Here is a 24,761-nt window from a genome sequence, read left to right as displayed (position 1 = left end):
ACCTTTCTGCCCAGATAGCTTAGTTCCTAAACATCAGATATCAGATATGATAGAAGCACAAGTTGATCTGACATGCCAGACTTTTGTCTCTTTCCGTCAGTGTAAATGTCAAGTCCCCTGCACCCCTCCAATTACACGTCATGCAGCTGCGCGCGCATCCAAGCTTCCGATTTCTGCTGACATTGCCACATTTTCTGTTAGTGCCACCCCTTTATGACACCTATCAGTGACGTTTCCAGAACACACCTCTAGTTCACGCCTCTTGATTACGCACATGTACCACGTGTATATTGTTATCTTGTCTTCTCTCAGCTGTTACGCCTTCTATACTGTTTTCAATGGTGTACAATAAGTATATAAGCTATGTACTGTTAATAAAAATGTTAGCGTGCTCTATCCCTTCTGACACCCTGTGTGGTGGTCAGAACATGATATCTTGGCCATGACCATTCCTTTTTAAGGAATAAAACCCTTAGAACTCTAACACCACGGACTCTGTCTTTTTTCACCCGATCTGAGTTATTATTGATTAAGTACTTACCTGCATAGAAATTAAGAGTAAATTAATTATTTACATCACACCCAGCACCCCTCTATTCCACGCCCCTCCAGTCCACTCTACCCGACTCCAATCTATCCACTCCACTTCAATCTACCCGACTCCACTCCTCCCCCTCCAATCTATACCCCTTTACTCTTTGCCCCTCCACCCCGCCAATCCACACCACTCCACTCCTCCCCAATCTACCCCACTCCACTCTTTCCCAGTCTACCCCCATCTGCCCTACTCCACTCTACTCAGTGCACTTCAATCTACCCCACTCCACTTAACTAGCCCAATCTGCCCCACCCCAACCCACTCTCATAAATCCCACTCTAAGGTACCCCTCCCCATTCCACTCCAATCTACAACACTTCACTCCAATCTATCCTACCCCACGCCAATCTACATAAATCCACCTCTCTTCAACGTACTCAAATCCACTATAATCTAATCCACTCTAATCCACCCCACTGCCCCAACGTACCCCACTCCAGTCTAGTCTACCCAACTCCACTCCACCACAATCTACACCTGTCCACTCCAATCTACCCCACCCACTCCCCTCCAAACTACCCAACTTCGCTCCAATCTCTACTCCAATCTATCCCACTCCACTGTACTCCACTCAACCCCACTCCACTCCACTACTCCAATCTACCCCAATCTATCCCACTCCAATCAACCAAAATGTATCCAACTACAATCTGCACCCCATCTACCTCACTCACCTTCACCCCACAATCTACCCCACTCCATTCAAACCTACCTCACCCCACTGAAATCAACTTCAATCTACACCACTCCGCTGTAATCTAATGCACTCTACTCTACTCCAATCTATCCCACTCCACTCCAATATACTACCGTCCAGTCCAATCTGTTCCATTCAGTCTACCCCACTCCAATTCAATCTACTTCACTCTACCCCAATCTACCCCACTCCATTCCAATAAATTCCACTCAACCCCATCCCAATCTGCCCCAGTCTACCCCACTGCATCCCACTTCACTCCAATCTACCCCTCTGCACTTTACCCCACCCCAATCTACTCCACTCTAATCTTTCTCACTCCAATCTACCCCACTTCACTCCAATCTGCCCCACTCCACTCTAGTCCAATCTACCCCACTCCATTTTAATTCTACCCCACCCCACTCCATTCTACGCACACTCACTCCAAACTACCCCCTCCAATTTACCCACTCCACCCCAGTCTGACCCACTTTACCCCCATCTACCCCACTCTACCCCAATCTACCCCACTCTACTCCTCCCCAATATGCCTCACACCACTCCAATCTACCCCCTCTATTCCAATCCACTCCATTCTAGTCCACACCAAAATACCCCACTCCAATCTACCCAGTCCACTCCATCCCAATCTACTCCACTCTACCTCAATCTACCCCACTCCACAACTTCCCAATATTCCTCACTTTACTCCAAACTACCCCAATCTCTCCTACTCCACTCCGATATACTTCAGGGCACTCCAATCTACCCCACCTAACTCTAACCTACTCCACTCAGTCTACCCCACTCCACTCCAATCTACCCCACTTTACCCCTTCCACTCCAATCTACTCCACTCTCCCCCACTCTACTCCAATCTACCCCAACCTGCCCGACTCTGCTCCAATCTACCCCACTTCACCCCAATCTGCCCCACTCCAATCTACCCCAATCCACTCCAGTCTACTCCACTCCAATCTACCCTACTCCACTGTCAGGGCTTAGACTCACCAGGCACCTTCAGAATCATGATGTAAACATGACATATGTTATATGTCTCCTGAGTATGGCTATGCAAGTTTTAATTGAGGATATGCAATATATGTGTAAGTTTTCATGCTATTTCTTTCGTTGAAAGCAGCTGAACAATTCCTATGATTCTGCACGGCCTAAAGTTTCCCAGCTGTTTTCTTTGACAAAAGGCCTTTTCTCATGTCAGCCGACATGCTTCCTGATTCCAAAGTTGTCCTTGTGGCGGAGGATTGTGTACAGAGGAGCGGTGAAGTCAGCGATGTTTGCGTCTTCCCGCTTCTTATTCAGAAGATTCGCCCGGCTCAAGGGGGCGTCTGAATCTGTGAGTTGTGCTGTCGTTATGATCAACCTCCAGGTAGGGAATCCAACGGTAGCGTCTAGTGACTCCAGCGTTGCCTATCCTTTTTCCCACCTTGATGAGCACACTCTGTGATGTGCTCCCTCAACATCTTATTAGCAGTACCCGTTGGACGAAGTGCTGCATTCTGAATGTGGGGGCTTAAGACTGTCAAGTGCACTATTCCTTTTTTAGGTCTCATCTACGCAGCTCACATGCGCTGCATAGGAGAGTCTTTAGCCATCGCTCTTAACTTTTTCAAGCCCTGCACTCGTGCTTGTGGTGGCATCCACCTTGAGGGAGCGAACAGAGGTACGCCATAAGCACGAGTGCAGTGCTTGAAAAAGTGAAGACTGCTCTCGCGGCTTTCAAGGGAGGGTGTATACAGATTACAGCAGCACCGCATGGCCGATATCTCCTCACGCCAGTCCATGCAGCCCCAGGCCACGTAGTTTTGTTTTGGCTTTCCGACCTTGTTTTAAGCGAGGATCCTGGATGTAGATCGGGAGGGCTTTCTACAGTGAAGTAATTTCCATGCTGCCAGTGCAACAAGCGGAAGAGGTGCAGGCATGTGACCCCTCCTCCTGGCCCCCCACTGCTAGATCTCCGCTCCGAACCACTCCAGCAAGTGCCAGCCTCCACTACTCCTAAGCACCTCCAGTCTCCCTTCTGGTGCTAGGATTCAGGTAATTCCTCAGCATTCATTGTCCCCAGTGCAGGGCCGGACTGGGAACCGAAACCAGTCCTGGCAAAGTGCTCGGCCGGCCCCCTTTCCCCCCCCCGGGGGGGGAGGGTGGGGGTGGCTTGGGGGTGTGACCGAGCTCTTTGCCATGGCCGTTTTTCGGCTATGCTGCAAAAACGGCCCTGTTACAAAAACGGCCCCCTGGGGCCCAAAACCGGCCCCCACCCATGCGGCCGACCGGGGGATTGCCCGGTGCCCGCAACGGCCAGTCCGGGCCTGCCCCAGTGTCTCACCTCTTCTCTGCAACCCTCTACAGTATCGTGGTTTACAGGCCACCGCTAGGCTTCTGCTCTGGCCCACTCCAGCGGGTGTTAGTCTCCGCTTCTCCCGAGTTCCTCCGGTACGCTCTCCGCCATCAGAATTCAAGTGTTTCCACTGTATTCACTGCCCCCTATGTCTGCCCTCCTCTCCTCGACCCTCGGCAGCAGCGTGAATCACCAGTCAATTCTTCTCACTCACATTTGAGGCCCGTGCCTTGCCTCCACTCCGAACTCGGGCCTACTGTCAACGTCTGTGATTGACCTGGCGCTGATTTTTTATTTTACTTGCAGCAAAGCAACCTGATGAGGTCTGGGGGGTTGCTGCTGTGTCGTGTGTCACATGATTGAAATAGCGTTCCTGCATTCATTCATCCGTTGGTCATGTTCCTCTTTGACGTTGGCTTCAGTGGTAAACAAGCATGCAATGGTCTCGGCATTATTAAAGGTAGAGCTATTGGCATTGCTCATGACATTTTTTTTGGGGTGTTTTTTAAAAAAAAATCATAAATAAATGGCATTGTCATTTACATTGCCAATAGCGTAATTGTTAAATAAATGGCATTGTCATTTACAATGCCAATAGCTTAATCGCTCGCAAATGCATGACCTATTGCATTTACACCCACACAGAGAATCTGCACTCTGCATCTGCACTCTGCATCTGCACTCTGCATCTGCACTCTGAATCTGCACTCTTAATCTGCACTCTGAATCTGCACTCTGAATCTGCACTCTGAATCTGCACTCTGAATCTGCATCAAGATTATATCCGAATAATGAGATCAAAGAAACAGTCAACAGCACAGTTAAAGTGAACAGGAAAGATGCAAGAAGTAGCACTTAACCCGACAGAATGCATGAGGCAAAGAGGAGTGAGATGCATGAGTGAACTAAATATCCAAAGGCACAAACGTACCTAACCTTACACGCAATGGAAGGACCTCTCTCCTAAAGACACAAGAAAGGTCCAGCTTGGTGGAATGGGGAGAAACCCCTCATAAATATCGGAAAGCCAAACATGGCATACAGGATATACCCCCTCCATGACAAATGTGTGTGTCTGCCGCAAAAAAATAAAAACAGTTGCTTCGAACTTGTAGGAGTTGCACTATGTACACAAATACAAGAAGGGACAGGGCAGAACCCAACAATAAGGATTTCAAAGGACTAAAGGCTCAGATAGCAGAAGCTAGGGGAAGAAGAAAAAAAAAGAAGTCAAGGCAAACCACTGTTTACCTGGTAAAAAGTTATTTATAATGCTTTAAAACAGCGTGTTTGTTAAAAAGCGCTAGTTGTGTAAAAAGCCTTAGCCTGCTTTGCCGTGTCACCTCAACCCTGCTAGCCCCCCCCTGCTGTTCTAGTACACATTGTGCTCCCAGTGGGTGGTGGCCCCAGACTGTCCCTCCCCAACGCTCCAGTGTCTTAACACCCTTGAGGTCTCACACTCACCCTCTAACCAAACCATTTGCTGGAGCAGTCTTAATTTGAAAGGGGAAGGGGCATAGAGTTGCTGCTAGTGTGATAATGAAAAATTAGTTTCAATGGGGTATACCCTAAGAACTCTCCGACCTGGGTCAGTAAGGTAGGTACAATAGCAATGGTCAGAGTCTATCGATTCACTGTAACATCAAATGTTATTCAAGCATTGAGCAAAAAATAGTTACACCCAAAGTGTGCTTGACCTTTTATTCGTTGCTTTAGCACATTATTGGTCAGGTACCCAATTTAACTCAATGAGTACCTAGGTTTATGAAGTATCAATACATTCAAACATAGAGAATTATTCATTCAATTGCTTCATTGAATCACATAGATGCCTACGGGCATTGCTCTCATATAAATGTAATATCAAGAACTTCATGTGGAGAAAACAACACAATTTGTACCAAATAATAGTATTTACAATGCGCTCAAAGTGATGGAAAAAGGGAAACAGTTGAGTGGGGTAGGTGTGATGGGAAAGAAGTGAGGACTGGGTAAAGGTGGTTGTGACTTAAAAACAATCACAGTGGTATATAGGCCCTTCACAGTCTGTATTTCGATCTGCAGTTCCAATATACTCTTATACATAGGATCCGTTCTATTCCGTTAATTAGTCCTATGATTAGAGAGTGGATATAGTCTGGTCTACGTTTCGACCCCCTGGTTAAAGGGTAGATTGTGTCCTCATGCTGGGGTCTTCTTCAGGACAAAGAGAGACAGGAGCGCCTAAGGATAATAATTCTCAATGAGTGTATCATGTGGTACAAAAGCACAATTGAGCACACTAATGGGAATGGTCAAGTGTGAAATTGCTTACTTTATCACAGGCCCTTAGGTGGCCATTGTAGGAGGACCATCATGGGTTCCTTTCTTTTCAATTGATAGTACCGCATTCATCTGAAAAAGGGAGTACTGATTACTATCAGAGGTCATGAATAGCGTGTGCACGCATTAGTTATCAAGAAACCCTAATATGGTACTTACTGGGACATGTGGCCTTCCATCCAAACTGTTAATTCTTGTCTTTCAATGGTATCATCTAGACCAGCGTTTGTGCGGTTGAGAATCACGCACCCCACGCGGTTCTAGAGGGGAAATGAAAGAAATTGGCCAGGTATTAATGGCGAGTGCCTTAGTAATTAAGGAACAAAATGAAGTTCTACCATTAGAGGTAGTTATACAATTAACTGATCATTTGTTAATGAAAAAACCATAAGTTGTTCATATTAGCGCTGAAAATCGGCGCTGGTCATGGAATAGTTAATCAAGGGAAAGCGTTAGAATCGCTGCAAGCTTGTCATATTAGCGCTGAAAATCGGCGCTGGTCATGGAATAGTTAATCATGAAAAAGCGTTGGAATCGCTGCAAGCTTGTCACCACGGAGAAAGAGCACCAAATGGTGTCTCAGTATTTACTTTTAAAACGGCGCGGTATAGAACTCACATCGTGAGGTAGCTTACCGTTAAGTTGGACGGGTTCTGACACGATGCTGCATCCTCGCTCGATGGGCCGTGAGTAATCGGCCGCGAGGTGCAGACGCTGGATACTTCCTAGGGGCTCGCCTGAGTCCAACCAATCGGAAGAGACTCACGCTGGGGAGCGTGTAAAAACCTCCACATAATTAAGATTACGTAAGGGGCTATCCGGAGGGATAGGTCTGTGATGTTTGTGTCAGCATATTGCGGGGCAGGTTGTGAACCGGCATTTGCGATCGCTAGTTCGGATCGGTTGTCCTTGCAGGGGAGTGAAACACACAGCAACCGGTATTGGTGCCTGCATTCAGATCAGAGAGAATGTTTGCTCATCTCGAGGGGAGAGCTGCAGTGTTACTGCTTAGCGGATGTTAATGTGTGAAGGGACTCAGAAATGTATACAGTACATTTTCACATATTTGGAGGCAGAGTACTGATTGTTGAGATGAGACCATGCCCCCAACTAGCACGGTGCATGTGCCCAAATAGACAAATGGATTGCTTATGGAGTAGGTATGGTCAGATGTACTACACAGCAAGTCTCATTGGCAGAATTTTGCAGATAGCCTGAGGTCTAGCCGACACACACCCAAACAAGGAATAAAGTATTAGAACGAGTAAGCATTGTTATTTACACATCGCTACATAAATTGTACCTTTCAGCTGAGCAAAGCCATTTGTGAGAAAGTGGCATCCTGTTCATTGAGGCCATTTTGGACAGAGTCAAAGGACTGCATCCACTTGCATTCACGTAAGTTCATGATGGAGTCCAAGTCACCACCCCGGGCACCCAACGTGATCTTCTCAATGACAGCCCATTTGAGAGATTCAGGTGTGTGTGTCATTGTCATGAAATGCTCCACTAAAGGTGCTCCTATGGTTTGACACCTTATCCTACTACAGTGCTGTAGTATCCGGTTTTTTACCTTTTGTTTAGTCTGTCCTATGTAGATAAGCCCACATGGGCAGAAGATGGCATAGATCACTCCCTGACTATTGCAGTTTGTCAGTGCCTTCAAATTGATTGTCAAATTGTTGTGCGTAATCGCCTTGGTTTCTATACACATAGCACAGGCTTTACATTTGCTGCATTTGTAATTGCCCACTGCAATGGGTAGATTCCACATAGTTTGTATACTTGGTGCAGGGGGGGGTGTCAAGCATTGAGCAAACAACGTAGTCCCGGATGCTTTTCGCTCTTTTGAATGCATGCATCGGAGGGTCCGGTGTTTCTATTGTCTCTGAAACAATGTGCCAATGCTTATTGATTATTTTGCGGATCTCATTGCTCTTACTACAGTATGTAGTGACGCAGATCATCCTGTCTTCAGGTGGTGCACGGTCTTTGGGTGTCAGCAGGGTTTCTCTGTCACTAAACCAAGCTCTCTTGCGAGCTCTCTTGACCAGTCTCTTGGGGTTGCCTCTGTCTATTAATCGAGAGATAAGGTCATCAGATTCAGAAAAGTAGTCATCCTTCAAGGTACAGTTCCTCCGGATCCGGAGGAACTGTCCGAAGGGAAGGTTGTCTCTTAAAGCCCTGGTGTGATGGCTTGAGTATCTCAGTAATGTGTTTCGTTCTGACTGCTCCCTGTACAATGTGGTATATAGTCGTCCTTCCTGTTCCTTAATACTGATATCCAAGAAATCAATAGAATGGTTGCTATTACTACTGGTGAATTGGATGTCTTGTGATTGAATATTCAGCCATCGGGTAAATTCCACAAGGTCATCTTCCTGTCCACTCCAGATCATCAAGATGTCGTCGATGTATCTGCGGTACTCCATGATTTTGTTGACAAATGGATTATGGGGTGAGAGAATGAAGTGCTGTTCAAAATCACTCATGTATATAATCGCTAGGTCCGGGGCGAAGGCTGCCCCCATCGCCACTCCCTTACATTGCATGAAATACTTGTCCTGGAATATAAAAAAGTTTTTAGTCATTGCGATCTCCAATAGATCAATCAGAAATTCTGTGGGTACCTCAGCTGGTTGAGGCCTAGAGGACAGTGCTCTCCGTATTGTTGTTAGTGCTGGTATCTGTGGGATACTCGTGTAGAGTGACATAATGTCCATAGTTACAAGAAGTTGGGTGTCTCTATCAAAGGGTCGTTGATCCATAAGGTTGATTACCTGCATTGTATCCCTCAAATAGGTGGGGGTTGCCTCCGCCAAGGGTTTCAAGAAAATGTCTACATATTTACAGATTGGTTCCAGGAGGGATCCACATCCTGAAATGATCGGTCTTCCCGGTGGTTTGGTAGGGTTTTTGTGAACCTTTGGTAGCACATAGATGGTGGGGGTGCGAGGTTGATCCACATTTAAAAAGGCATATTCTTTTTCAGTTAGGAAACCAATATCCTTCGCTTTTTCAGTCAGCAATTGAATTTGACGCCGGATCTCCATTGTGGGATTCCTAGCTATCGGTCGATAACTGGCCCCATCACACAATTGGGAATGAATTTCTTGTCTATAGTCATCAACATCCATGACGACTACTGCTCCCCCCTTGTCGGCTGGCTTGATAACCAATGTTTTGTTCTTCTTGAGTTCTTCAAGGGCCGCTCGCTCGTTTCTTGTGATGTTATGTTTCACGTATTGCTTAGTCTTGCAGGTCTTAAGCACATCCCTGAGGACCAGGCTCTCGTAGGTCAAGATCCGATGATCGGTCATTGCGGTGTAGGGGGTGAAGGTAGACGGAGGTCGTAGGTCAGTGAACGCTCTATTGGTGAAGGGAGTTTTATGCATAAAGAAGCTTTTGAGTCTTATCTTGCGAAAGAATTTTGTTAGTTCGGTTTTGAGGTTGAACACATTCGCATGGGATGTGGGGACAAGTGATAATCCTTTACTCAAGATCTTCATCTGGTCTTCTGACAGTGTTTGGTCAGAGAGATTCATGATGGGATTTTCTTTGTTCACCAATGGTAGGTTTTTCTCCTGGTGTTTATCTCTCCGTGGTTGTCCGGCTGGAATCTCACCTGCTTGTTGCTGTATCCCTGCTGTCTCGAATCGTCCCAATTCCGAGGGTTCTCTGGATTTTGGCCTCTGGTCGGGCGTCTGTTCCATCCGCCCCCCCTCCCACAGGGGGGCCTCCAAGAGCTGTCCTCTAAAAAAGGCTGTTGTTGCCTGCTCTGTGGGTCCTGCGGGGGTTGGTACCATTGGTCTTGATTCTGGTAGTTCCCACTGGTTCCCGCTCCCTCGTTGTCACCACTGCCACTGTAGGAAGAGTCTGAGAAGTTCGTATACCTCCTGCCACCTCGTTGTCCACCTCTGTGATAATGAAGGCTGAACCAATTTGCTGCAGACTAAAGTTTTAATTCAGGGTAAACCAGAGTGCAAACTAACTTCGGACTGGTTATCTTTAAAAAAAAAACCCACATACATAGGCATTGTCTCCACTTAAAAGCATGCGTGCGCTCACTGAATAGAACTAGTAATTGCCATACCGCTCAGTGTTATCAAAAATTACCACAGAAGAGACCAATTCCATTCCTGAAGCAATACGTACTTCGCTCTCCAAACTACGTTTTCGGAACTGAATTGTTGGCTTTGTTCTTCTGTCCATAAATGACTCTATTGACCATGTGTTTTTTTCCGTTTCGTGTAATTTTTGCAGAGCCGGTGGCCACTAGCCACTGGCTTTTAGATGTTGCAGAATACGTGTATGTCAGTGTTGTTCTGTTGCAGGGTTAACTGGCTATATGATTGCAGAGCCCATCATGCTACCACCGGTATCTAGTCAAGCTACATTTGCCCGCTTCTCTCGTGAATCGTTAATTTCATCAGCACACCTGTTAGGGGTGGGACTGATGCCGAGTTACACTTAGATGATGAACAACTCAGCTTCTCCAACTTCAATGCAAGCCCCGTATGCACGTTTACATAGCGCTTCCAAGCACCTGCTGGAATGCAGGACCCCGCTAACGCAACGATACTAAATCAAAACAGAAATTACTAGGAGGCAAGACTTGGTGTAAACATAGAAGTTGGGACAGGGGAGGGAAGGACGAGGGGGTCGGAGGCTCCTGTCTTTCATACAGGAAACGAGGGATCGACGGAGTGGCTGGGTTACAGAGGCGCGGGGCAGGGAGAGTGAGTGTGAAAGGGGGGTTGTGGAGAGGGGGGAGGACGAGAGAACAGAAGGGCGCGAGACGGCGAGCAATGGTAAAGAGAGGAAGAGCGCACGAAAGTAAGATAGCGGGTGTGAGAGCCATATAAAGAGACCACGATATATATATATAAATATATATACATTGAGCGAGAGAGACTATGATTGTGTGGGACGGAAACCTCGCGAAATTCTATTTATAATATATATATAGAGAGAGAGAGCGCAAAAGATGCAAAAGAGGGGGGAACGGGCGAAATACACTAGAAAATGGAGGTTGAGTGTGACAGGGTACGAGAGGGAGGAGAGAGAGTGAAAGTGCGAGAGTGAGGGGGCGGAAGAATACAAGGGTGGGAATGGAGAAGGATGTGGAGAAATAAAGGGAAGAAATGGAGAAGACAGACGAAACGGAGATAATGAGTGTGTGAGGGGAAAGACTCAATGTGAACCGGTGTGGAATCAGGTGATGCACCTAGCTCTCAAAAGGCAAACCACTTTATGCAAGCGCTACAAGCAAGGGCTGAGCGTGAAGCCTACACCCACACCATTCAAAAGTGTTTTTATTTTATAATGGGCCTGTGAGTTTCAGGTGCGTGTCCCTCCTTCGCGCTCCACCTCATCCTTTCCACCAGACCACGATTCGTCGACTGGCCTCGGCTTCACGCCGCTTTACCCGCCTCTGCCGTGTTTCACCTCTTGCTTCTACAATCGTGATCCCCACTAGCTCTCTCGGCAGGGGCCTCCTCTAATGTCGCCATACACGACGGGATGGTGACGCTGACAAATCGGACGGGACAAACAGGACACATCGGACGGTACAAACAGCTCACAGGACACAGGGAAACACAGAAAGCAAACACCAAAAAATCGGACGGGACAAACAGCTCACAGGACACAGGGAAACAGAGAAAGCAAACAAAAAAGAGAGAATGTAAGCCAAAAAAACAATATGGCTTACCTGCCGGTCCTTGCATCACGGAGAAAGCAAGACGATCCTCATGGGAAGACAAAACAAATAATGGCGGACACAACGTTCCAAATTTTTTGGATTGGGGGCGTGTTCGGTGTTCTCAGAATGGGCGTGGCCTAAAAGTGGGAAAAAGAACACCGAACACACCTCCAAATCCGAAAAGGACGGAGCCTATTCGGAGGGACAGCTCTCTCCTCCAATGGCTGGCCTCCGTTTAGGAAGCCAGCCAATGGGAGAGAGGCAAAAACAGAGGCTCGACAAATAGTCCACACTAAGAAACATTAAATCTCGGTACTTCCGGTTCTGCCTTCGGCAGACCGGATATTACCTCGACCTTAAAAGAACATTAGGGTGTTCTGTTCAGTTGCCTACTCTCAACTGGGACGTGCCTAAAAATGTCAATTTTTCTGCTTACAGCTAACACAGGGTGCTTCAAGTGGCTTGCCAGAATGTCGTCATCTCAGTATTTCAATCATCTAGGAGTTGTTAAAAGAACTGCATGTCTGTGGGAGGGAGGAGATGCAGCACAGGAGGAGGAGTGCACAATGCAGCTTAAGGGAAATAGTTACCTTTAGAGATGGTAATAAGGAATGTGGAGATGCGCAGATAACCATGTACGTGTGAATGAAAACCCTGCTGGCGATAATTGCTTGGTATATGGCCGTGGTTTTTTTTTCTATCATTGAACCTCCTACAATATGCACACCCATTGTGAGATCTGGGAATAGGCAGGTAGAGCATAATTTGACCAAAACCAAACAATTTGATAGAGTTGGAGACCCGAGATTGTAATGCATTTTGGTACTGCTTGTTTTAAAAGGCTAGTGATTTGCGGCCATCCTGATGAAAATACCACGAGAACGGGCAGTCTATTCGCCCTGTCAAGGTAATATTCAGTCCAGGTTTCTTTTTGCTACAAATTTGCTTTCAGATTCATTCTAAATACTCACAATCTTGTATCAAAATTGGAAACAGAACAGTACATTTTAAGGACGATTGCCTAAGAACATGCAACTTATTCAAATGGAGATACTGGGATTAAAACCCACATTTAATAAATCTTTATTTCCAGCACATTAGGTAAAGCGGTAAATCCAGGATTATATGTTAAGTATAGTATTGGTGTCTAGCCACCGGAGTGGTTTGCCCACATTGTTAGAGGTACTGTTAATGTTTTATTTTGTTTTGTTAGTAACACTGCCTACCTGAACCATATCTCCCCCTTTGCATAGCCAATAGGTCTCACCTTTGGGACCTTATAAGTGTTTAGTTATCCAGCACAATATCCTTGGTGCAACAACATCAGCATGGCTAAACTCTTATAAGGTCCCAAAGGCGAGACCTATTGGCTATGCCAATGCTTGTCATGTTTGTAGGACGCTGTGAATGTTCAGCTATGGTCCCCCAAGTACTTTGCCTGCGTTCTCTGTGAGTGCTATTCGCGCTGCTTGATGGAAAGATATTTCCTTGAGCTCTCTCTTAGAGCTTGACGTTTTATGTTGCTGCTATTGTGCATTAACAATGGAAAATTACATGTAATCCAATAAATGATTTTTATGGTCTATACTACCAAATGGATTCCTTTCATATAAGAAAACATTGGCATATTATAGTAAATTACTGTGCAACTGCGTTTACTTCCTTTTAAGGTTCTTTCTCTGCTTTCATGGATCTGCATTAACATTAACTCTCATTGAGTTCCGAGAGCAATCAGATACTTAACGTTGGTTCTTGGAGAAAGAATTGATTTAGGCTTTTCTTTCCTTGTGTTTCTTTGCGGTTGGTATGATAGTTCCTGTGCGTATGGCTACAAAAGCTGATATGTGCCAGGAAAGAAAGTGCGGATGATAATACCATCTCTTTGCTGTTTTCTTTCTTTTAAGGTGCACGCACTATGAGGGAGGATCATTAATCAAGGCAACATGCAGTAGGGTCATTTTTAATACTCGCACGAGAGTATTGTGTGATTCTAGGTACTTATAGTGACCCTACATGTATATGTATGTGTGTGTGTGTGTATATGTGTACATATATATATGTGCGTGTGTACATATTTGCGTGTGTGTGTGTGTGTGCATGTGTGTGTGTGTTTGTGATCGCCCTAAAGCTCCCTACCTTAAAGGTAAGCAGAATTTGCAATCAGATGAACCATATCCTACATCACACTGACCCTCAGGAGTTCTCTTGCAAGCGCTAGCTTTGAAATCCACTCCAATCAATCCACCCCACTTCAAGCTCCACTTCAATGTATCCCACTCCAATTAACTCTTTCCACCACTCCTATCTACCCCAATCTAAAAAAATATACCCCACTACAATTTACCCTAATCTAGCCCATTCAACACCACCTCAATCTACCCTGTTCCACTCCTTCCAAATCTACTCCAACCAACCCCAGTCTACCGCCCTCCACTCCACTCCAATATACCTCACTCTAATCTACCCCAATCCACTCCAGTCTACTACAACCTACCCCAATCTACCCCACTCCACTCCATTCTTTTCCATTACAATTTACCCTACTCGACTCCACTCTTCTCCACTCCATCTCAATCTAGCCAACTCAACTCTACCCCACCCCACTCTAATCCATCCCTCTGCACTCTACCCCACCTCAATCAGAAACTCTACTCTAATCTACCCCTCTTCACTCCAATCTACTCTACTGTAGTCCAATCTACCCCTCTGCATTCCAATCTACCCCATACCACACCACTCTACTTCACTCCAATCTACCCCACTCTCCTGCAATCTACCCCACTCTAATCTACCTGACTCCAATCCACTTGACCCAAATCTACCCCACTCCGCTCCTCCCCAATATACTGAACTCCACTCCAACCTACCCTGCTCCACTCCACTCCAGTCTACTCCAATCTACCCCCTCCACTCCAACCTACTCATGTCAGTCTACCCCAATGCACTCCAATCTACTCCACTCTAATCCAGTCCACTCCAATATACCCCACTCCACTCCAATCTACCCTAATCTACCCAACTCCAATCTACCCCATTCTACCCCAATCTACCCCAGTCCGCTCTAATCTACTCCACTCCCTTTAATCTACCCTACTCCACTCCAATCTACTATACTCAATATCCGCTCCAATCTGTCCTACTTCACTCCACTCCAACCCGCTCCAATCTACTCCTCCACTCCACCACTCCAACCTACCACAATCTACCCTACTCCACTCTGCCAAAATCTACTCAACTCCAATATACACTAATCTACCCCTCTTCTTACCACCTCAATCTACCCCGTTCCACTCCACTCCAATCTAGTTCAACCTAACCCAATCTACCCCACTCTACTCCAATCTACCTCACTTCGCTTCAATGTACCCCACTCTAATCTACCCCACTCCACTCTACCTCACCACAATCTACGCACTCCAATCTAGCCCACTCCACTATACCCCAATCCACCACACTCCAATCTACCCCACCCCAATATTGGCCACTCCAGTCCAATCTTCCCCACTCCACTCCAGTCTAATCTAGCCCACTCCAAACTATTCCATTCTAAACTACCCCACTCCAATCTACCTTTTCCACTCCACCCCAGTCTACCCCAATATGCCCCACCTCACCCCAATCTACTTCACTTCAACCCAATCTACTCCAAACTACAATCTACACCGTCCCCTCCAATCTACCAATCTACCCCACTCCAATCAACCCCATTCACTCCAATCAACCCCAATCAACTCCACTCTAGTACAATATATCACACTCCACCCCATGCTACCCCACTCCACCCAATCTACTCCACTCCAACCCAATGTACCCCACTCCAATGTACTCCACTCTACCCAAATCTTCCCTACTATAATCTACCCTGATCTACTCCAGTCCACCCCACTCTACTTTACCCCCATCAACCCCACTACACTTTACCCCAATCTACCCCACTCCACTCTACCCCAATTCACCCCACTCCCATCTACTGTACTCCAATATACCCCACTCTACCACATCCCACTAACGTTTTGCCATGCTGAACAGCAGCCACACTGGTGCACAACATGGTTAAACACATTGCCTAAGCCAACAGCTCTCACATAGACGAGACCTATTAACTTTGCCAATGCTTGTTAATCCAGTGTCCCATGTTTAACGACCAACTGAATATGCACATTCTTTATTTTCCTAACAATGTTTTGATGCACTTTTCATCATTTTTTGTTTATCTATGTCTTCTTATAGTGCTGTTGTGTTAATTATGATAGGTACCACTCATAATTTCACCTTCCCCTCCCAGAGCACTGATGTAAAAGTATGTACATATGATGTTAAAATATTTGCTCAAAATTATTTTTCAAACCGTTAAATGTTGCGGGCTCGGATCTTGATGGCTGCACAAAATTAGATTACTGGTTAAGGGGGGTGAAACCCTACTTAAGCAGCAACCACAATTCTTGTCAGGGTGAAACACAGCAAACCCCAAATTACCCTTTGCTCAACTCTCTGGTAACTTGGCACATAGCAGTTAGGCTTAACTTAGAGGTAATGTGTAAAATATGTATGCAGCCCATCAAAAAGTAATAAAGTTAAAATACAACAGGGAAAAAATCCCACACCAAGTTAGAAAAAGAAACTTGGTGTGGGATTAAAATTATTTTAGACCAAAACAGCAAATATCCAACCAGAGATATACCATTTAAAAGATTTAGGGTAGAAATGGTGCATGAAAGCAGAAAGTGCCAACAGTGGGTATCTGGTTGCACTTGACTGGGACAAAGTCACAAGTTCAGGTCAAGTGCGATGGAGCGCGGGCCAGGTATAGGGACCCAGTTGAGTCCATTGGACAGTACCTTATGTCTAAGCTTGGGCGGAGTTCATGGAGTTGCGCTATGTGAAACTCTGCGAAGTGGCAAAAAAACTCTGCTGCGCTACTTGGAGGTCGGCAAGCAGCGGATCTCCATAGAAAAATGCTGTTTGCGGTGATTGCACAGTGCCGATGCTTGTCCGCAATGTGCAATCATCGCGAACGGCACCCTGCGCAGCACAAGCGGTCCCTTATTTCCCTTTTCTGCCACTCGAGTAGATTTTTACTCGAGCTGCAGCTTTCTCAATGCGAACAAGGACATTCTCATCGCAAGCGGTTGCGTGCATACACGACCAATCGCACCTGACCACCCCGCGTTGAGAAATCTTGCTGGGATGTTTATTTTCCACGCTCGTACTCACCAACTTGATGTTGATGTTCGCGAGCGAGGAAAAACCTTGCCGTAAGGTTGATTTTCTTTGCTCGCGGTCGTCAACTTGACGTTGACGATCGTGAGCGAGGAAAAAAATTCCGCTCCACTACACATAGTTTTTCGGAACTCCACAAGCTCTGCATAACGCGGAGTGCGGGAAACTCCGCAAACTTTGCGAGCGAAGCGTAGTTCACCGCCCAGGATTACTTATGTCATTGATGCAGCGTTGCATTGCAAGATTTCGAGTCGTCCGGTTACAAGGTGCTCTCAGGGCTAGAATGTGTGGTCCTGCATCATGTTGCATCATGTCACATGGGCTCCAATGAAGCTTTGTGGCCAGGGTTTGTGAGCCTTCACGTCAAGTCACATAGGTTTCAAAGAAGCTGGCAGTAGGATGGCGAGGCTTTGCATTGCTCAGCGTCAATTTTGATGAAGCTCGCAGCTGTGCAGTGAGGCTATGCACCATATTTGGTGAAGACAACAGGCTGGCAAGGCACCTCTATTCCCAATTCCAAGGGTCCAGGACTGGAGGGGCATAACCTTGAGGGCTGGGAGTCACAGCAGGGAGTGTCTCAGTGAAGGGTTCAAGATGAGTGGAGCATTTTCTGTCCCTGAGGCTCTTTTCAGGAGGCCAGCTATCTGGCCTTTGGAGTCATACTGGTGGTCCTGGGCTACAGATGTATGCCTAGTCCTTCTCACCCAGACAGCAGGGCAGCGGAATAGCAGTACTTATAACAGAAGAGCAGCACAGCAGTCCTTCTGAGTCTCCCATAGGCCCAGAGTTGTACTATTTTTCCTTTGTGCCAGATTTGAAGTATCTTATGCTAACTCTCACCTTATCAGAAAGCCTGTAGATCGTATTCTTCACGGGTATTCTGTCCCCAGTGTCAATATCATGGGTACACCATGTAGTGAGCTCTGGGGTTAGGGAGAAGAGAGAGGCAAACTGCCGAAACAACTGGCAGTAGTCCCTCTGTTGCCCTAGGATTTACTCCCATGAGACAATTCCAGTTTCTAATCTTATTGCATGGATGATGGAGGATCTAGGTAGGGACAGTAATTTTTTTGCATATTTCTCTTCTTCAGCATCCCACTTCGGAATAGCAGTTCAGTCCCATATAAGAACTGAGGAGGTACCGTAGCCATGTAAGCTTTCAGGACTGGTCTATCCATAATTTCTCCATAAATGTTGTTCAATTTTCTCAGGCCGCTACCCGAGGATAGGGCCTGAATTCTTAGTGCATCCTAGTGTACTTTCCACTTCATAGATTTCTCAAACCAGTTCCTAGGTATTTATACTCCTTAACTTTCTCCAGTTTTATGGAGCCTAGGGCCAATTGAACTTCTTCCTCTTTTTGATGAAGCAGAGGATATTTGCTGTTTCCAAGTTTACTGTTAGTTCCTTACGACTACAGTGATAACTAAACACTCTGAGCTTTCTTTGCAGACCTATCTCTGTTTGGTCCACAATCACCAAGTTGTCTGCATAGAGTAAGCATGCAATATGTTTCCCACCTATTTTTGGGCTGGCTCCCCGCATGGTTCTCAAAGTGGCGGGCAAATCTGCTATAAATAAAGAGAAAAGTAATGGGGCCAATGCCCACCCCAGTCTTAGCCCATTTAAATCAATATCTTCTGTGACAGTGTGCCCTCTGTTTCAAGAATAACCTGGGCCCAATTCTGACTATGTAGCCCTTGTATTATAGACAGGAGGCCCTTGGGGATGTCTAAGTCCCCCAGCATTTCCAATAGCCATTCTCGGTCTACCAGGTCAAATGTGGCCCGAAAGTCTACGAAACAGCAGAATAAACTACCCCGTTTTCCATCAACTTCCGAGCCATTGCTCATAATGCAAAACAGTGATCAATTGTAGAGTGGCCCTCCCAGAAGCCACCCTCTTCTGGAGGCACAACTTGATTGTCCTGAGCCCACTCCATAAGTTTTTCAAAAATTATTTTAGAAAACACCTTTTCATTGATATCCAAGAGATTGATTAGCCCTTAATTTTTTGGTAGCAGAATATCTCCTCGTCTATGGATAGGTCTAATAATTGCCCCTCTCCAATTTATCGGTTTCCCTAGTTTCTTCCAGTCATCCTTCCTGTTGGTCTTTGTTGGACTTGGCCCTTTTGCAGGATTAACCCCTAACTTTTTGCTTCTTCCTTCTATTTTTTCCTGACCTGTTGCTGTTGGTTTTGGGACTCTGCGCACTTTACCACTGCTAATCAGTGCTAGAGTGCATATGCTCTCAGTGTAAATTGTGAACATGATTTGTTAGCCATGATTGGCATATTTGATTTACTGGTAAGCCCCTAGTAAAGTGTACTGAGCGTGCCAGGGCCTGTAAATCGAATGCTACTAGTGGGCCTGCAGCACTGATTGTGCCACCCACATGAGTAGCTCTGAAAAGGTACCTCAGACCTGCCACTGCAGTGTCTGTGTGCAGTTGTTAACTGCCATGTCAACTTGGCAAGTGACCTCACTTGCCAGGCCCTAACCTTCCCTTTTCTTACATCTTAGTCAACCCTAAGGTAGGCCCAAGGTACCCCTGTGGGCAGGGTTCAGTGTATGTGAAAAGTAGGACATGTGCTGGTGTGTGTGATATGTCCTGCTAGTTACATACTGCCAATTTCATTTTTTTCACTATTGAAAGGCTATCTTGCCCCATAGGTTAGAATGGGCATTTATATATAACATCTATAAATATAACTTCCCATTGGAACAAGAGAGAGAAATAAAGTTTAGGCTCTCTGAACTCAGAATTTAATAACACATCTTTTAGTAAAGATGTTTTTTAAATTGTGTGTTTGAAAATGTCACTTTTAGAAAGTAAAACATAAGAGGGGTTAGGCCTTATTGGTCAGTGGCTGGGTAGGGCCAAGCTAAAATGAACAAGAAGAGACCTAGCCACCACATTTAGTGCTGTCAACTATTTAAACAGACAAAGGAACAGACTTTGATTCTTTGGTCCTTGTTATTTATTAAACCATTTGATGCAGATTAATTTCTTTTTCAATAGACATCTGAGATTGAGAAAACACTTTTGATTTCAACACAATTCTTTATATTGTTGAGTCATAAAATGAACGACAATACATTAAACACATGAATTAAACATAGGAAAACTATAATGACACTATATTGTATAAATTTACAGTAACAACGAAAACAAAGAATGGAGGGTCCAAGATACAAGTTTTTAAAGACCTGCAAGGAGAGAATCCCTTACTCATCTGTGCTTCTTGTGACAGATTACGTTTGAGTATCAACTCTCCATAGGGGAGAGATCCCTTTAAGGACGAATACCCTCACTCACCATAGTTGCATGCTTCATCATTTGGGTATCTTCTCTCAGTGGAAACACCTATTCGTCCTAAAAGGGATCTCTCCCCTATTGAGAGTTAATACTCAAACATAATCTGTCACAAGAAGCACACATCAATATTACAGACCCGAGGATTTCTAGTGTTATATAACTCTTAAATTTACACCAGTCATTTTTTACAAAGGGTTCAAACTTGAAGCAAACCTAGATCGAATACTTTATATGATTCTATTCATTTAGGATCAAAGTTGGTTCCTTTGTCTGTTTAAATAATTGACAGCACTAAATGTGGTGGCTAGGACTCTTCTTGTTCACTTTTAGAAAGTATGAATTTTCTTGTTTAACCATTCTGTTTGCCTCTGCCTGTTTGTATATTGACTGTCTGGTTTTGGTGTGACAGGGGCTGGGAGGTGCATTCTCTCAGACAGCCACCGGAGACGGGGGGTTGATGTGTGTCCTGCCTTTCCTGAGCGAGTCAGGGCTGGGCTAAATAGACCTGGGTTGCATTCAGAGTAGGGGGGGAATTCGCACTAACACCTGAATAGGCTCAGTCTGCATTTAGAGTGGTGGAAGGAGATTTCCCTTACACCTGAATATGGCCTGTCTGCCTCACACAATGCTGTCTCCACCTCCTGCCTGACAGCTGCACAAGAGAGGACAGAACTGGTTTGGACTGGTCTTAGAGACCCTTGCACAAAGAGGACAAAGTCATAAGGGGTATAAGTATTAGTTAAAACCCCAGAATTTTATACTACTTCTAGAATCAAGAGTAAGAGCTGGAGAAACTGAGGAGAAGTATTGTCCCATTGCTGCGTGTCTGGGGTTGGCCTGCAGTAGCTGTTTCTGCCATGGAAAGGAGAAGGACTTTGCTGTGTGCTGTGTCCCCTGCTTGAAAAAGATCTCCAAGGGCTTGAGTAAAGCTTGCTTCCTGTTATGAAGTCTCAAGGACACAAAGACTTCATCCCCAATGCCCTTTAACTTCCTTCTTGGGAGTTCTGACCTGCCAGGAGGTGCCTGTGACTGTCTTGGGTCTCTGGAGGTTGTTTCTGCTGTTCGGAGGTGGAAAAGCGAAGCAACTTCAAGAAAATCGATGCATCACTCTTCTTGCAGCAGTTTTCCTAATGCAGCACCGCAGTGCGATAAGAATCTCCACGCCGCCACATAAACCAATGCAGAGCCTGTTGCCGCTGCAAGAACTGAAGCAATGTGGGATCGCAGCTGAAGAAACTGGCATCGCGCCACTCGATGCTGAAGCATCGATCCCGGATTTTCATGTGCGGCAAGTTTACCCGGCGCATCACCCGAGGACCAGACCCGTCTCGGAATCGATGCATCAATTTCTCCTACAGACAAGATTCGACACATCACTTCTCCTGCGTGCAGCAGAACTGTTGCATCGCCTCCCCATGGTCTAAGGAACTGACACATCTCTTTATTTTTCGATGCTTCCCATCTCTGTGGTTGTTTGGCCTTGTGAATTTTGTTGCAACTACAGGTACTTTGAGAGAAATCACGCATCCATAGTTTTCTCTGGGCCAAGTTGTTTGAAACCTTTTTAAAGTCATATTCTTACTACATGTATGTTGGATGTTTGTTGATTTGGTCTTGTTGGGTTTAGATAAAGATACTTTATTTTTCTAAACTGGTGTGGTGTCCATTTGTGGTGTTATCACTGTATTACTCTGTGTTTTGAGTACAAATACTTTACACATTGCCTTTGGGATAAGTCTGTCTGCTCATGCCAAGCTACCCAGAGGGTGAGCGGGGGTTATCTAAAGTACGTATCCCCCTTACCCTGACTAGAAGCAAGGGTCCCTATTTGGACAAAGGTACCTACCTCTGCCAACTAGAAACCCTCATTTCTAACAGTCTTGGCTTCCTTCGTCTCTCCCTTCCTTCAGATTGTTCACCTTGGATGTTCTATATTGACAGTTAGGGTGGTTGGGCGGGCATTGTTAACTGTGATGTGGACATAGTAGGATGCTTATAACAAGCATGGTGATGCAGTGACACTATTTTCTGTTTGCATCTAATGACATGATAATATATTAACACATATAATGGGTGGCTGTGTTAAGGAAGATCCACTGGCATGCCAAAGGCAAACCAAATGCAAGCCTGTCTTCACCCGACCAAGACCAGGGCTAGGAACTTAAGATATCCTGCCCCAGCCAGGATGATGCACTCCCCCCACTCAACTTTGGACTCTCTGCCCTTGGACTTGAGAGGTCTGTCTCTCCTCTATTAGTACTGAACCACAAACTTCTGACTATTATTGTGGTTACAATATGGTGGCCAAGTCTGTTGGGCCTCATTTATGAAAAGTGGTGCATCGCTGCGGTAAAACAGCGATGCAACACTTTTTAGTGCGCCCTCCTTGCAACAATATGAATGCGGTATATTTACTGTATGGCGCTCCATGTCGCAAGGATTGACAGATACGTTCGGAATACCAACGTATCTGTCAGCGTAAAAATGGAGCATTGCTGGAGTGTATCTGGAAACAGACGCAACTCCAGCAATATGTGATTTCAGATGAGGCAAGCTCCATGTCAAAGGCCTGTATTATCCCTTATGCCTGCTTCAAGCAGGCATAAGGTTTTTATGCAGTGAGGCCGTAGAAGTGACACAGCGAGATCTCATAGAATTCATTGCAACATTTCTACAAGCCTTACCTGCGCCGGAATGCCCACCCTTCATACACTATACCTGTCGCAGGTGTGATATACCACAGGGGTTTACAAAGTAACGCATCTGCCTAGATGCGTCACTTTGTAAATATGGCGCAGTGTGATGTATTTTTTACGCTGCCACAGTGTCACAAAGAGTGACGCAATGGCGTCATAAGGGCCTCATAAATAAGGCCCTTTGTTTCTGAGATACACATTTACACCCCTATTCTGACTCCTCTAGTAACAGCCGCAAGGATACTACTACGTCATAAATGAGAACAAATACATATTGTTTTTTTAATATATACAGTCGTGAAGCACCAACTAGAAATATTTAACCCTTTGGTGGATAAATTGCTTGATGATGTTTTTTAATGGAATCCTGGCTCAATGACACTTCCATACTGACATTATTGCTGCACTGACTAGCGATTACCGCATAGTAAGGCAGGCCTGATAGGATAGGAAAGGGGTGGGGTTGCCATCATCTTTAGGGTGCATTTCCAATGTACAATCGACATGCTGCCTCTTTCAGATTGTGAGACCATTTTTTTCTCTCTTGGACTCACTAAAAAGTCACCTTTTCTGTTGCTCTGATTTATGGTCCCCCAGATACATCCAGTTGCTGGTGCCCTTCGATGTCAGAAGTCCTTTCCTCACTCATCCTTAGATGTTCTAACTTCCCCATTTTAGGTGACTTTAATATCCATTTTGATGATACAAACTGTTGGTTCTCCACTGCATTGTTTGGGTGTCTTTAAGGCCTGGCTGTCCATCTATTTATCCAGTCTCCCATTTATGCAGCAGGTCATCTTCTGAATCCTTGTTTTACTAATCTTAGGAGTATGTCAGTTGATGGCTCGCTCCCATTATTGTGCTCCGTCATCATGCTATACCTTTCTCCATTGCTTTGCCTACCCTCCCTGAAGCAGAGTCATGTGGGCATGTCACCAGGATAAGGCATTGATCCATATTTAATCCCACCACCATTGATTAACTTCTAATGGCCTCAGTCCCTGAGCTGGGACGTTCAGTGGATATCGACTCACTCACCATTCATGATTGGGTCAGCTTGTCTCTCGATCCTGTACTCTTTCTTACATCCAGTACTAATTTGAGATCACTCCCTCTTGATCCCTGGTTCAATGACAATCTACAGGAGCTCTAGAAGACGTGCAAGCATCTAGAGAGGATCTGGTGTAAAACCTACTGTGAGAAGAATAAGCAGGAATATAAGCAGGCTTTAAGTAAATACCACAAGGAATGTTGCTCGATCAAGGCCCGTTTCTACTCTGATGAAATTACTTTGGTGCAGAACTGCCATAAAACAGGATTACAAGTTGTTAAATGTTTGACAGATGTTGCTACTTTCTAACCTTCTGTCATACTTTCGCAGAAGCATTATGATAACCTGGCCATTGTCTTTTGCTAAAAGGTGGCCAACATCCAGGCTTTTTGTCTCCGACTCTCTCGCCCCCTTCTTCTCCATTGCAGGCAAGACTTTAGGCAATCTCACTCACTACCTCATCCAGCTCACTGTACTCCATTGCCCCGATTGACCTCACTGGATTTGTCCTTTTACTAAATTCCATCAAATCCGGTTCTCCCTGTCATCCTCTCCCATCTGCCTCTATGGATAAATTGTGCCCCCAATTATTACACATTGTAATCAATATTCTGAATTCTTCTTTACCAGAAGGAAGTGTTCCCAATATCTAGAAACACAAGATGAGAGTTCTTTTTTCTAAAAAAACCAATCCGGACGTTCTTAACTAGGCAAAAAATACATGTAAATCACCAGCTTTCTGGCTTTGCAGAAACCAATGGTCTTCTCCACCCCTCTCAATCTGGGTTCAGAGCTGGTTATAGCATTGAATCTAC

Source organism: Lissotriton vulgaris, chromosome 2_1 (genome assembly GCF_964263255.1).
Source record: "Lissotriton vulgaris chromosome 2_1, aLisVul1.2, whole genome shotgun sequence".
Taxonomy (NCBI): Eukaryota; Metazoa; Chordata; class Amphibia; order Caudata; family Salamandridae; genus Lissotriton; species Lissotriton vulgaris.
Note: the sequence above shows the minus strand (reverse complement) of the source record.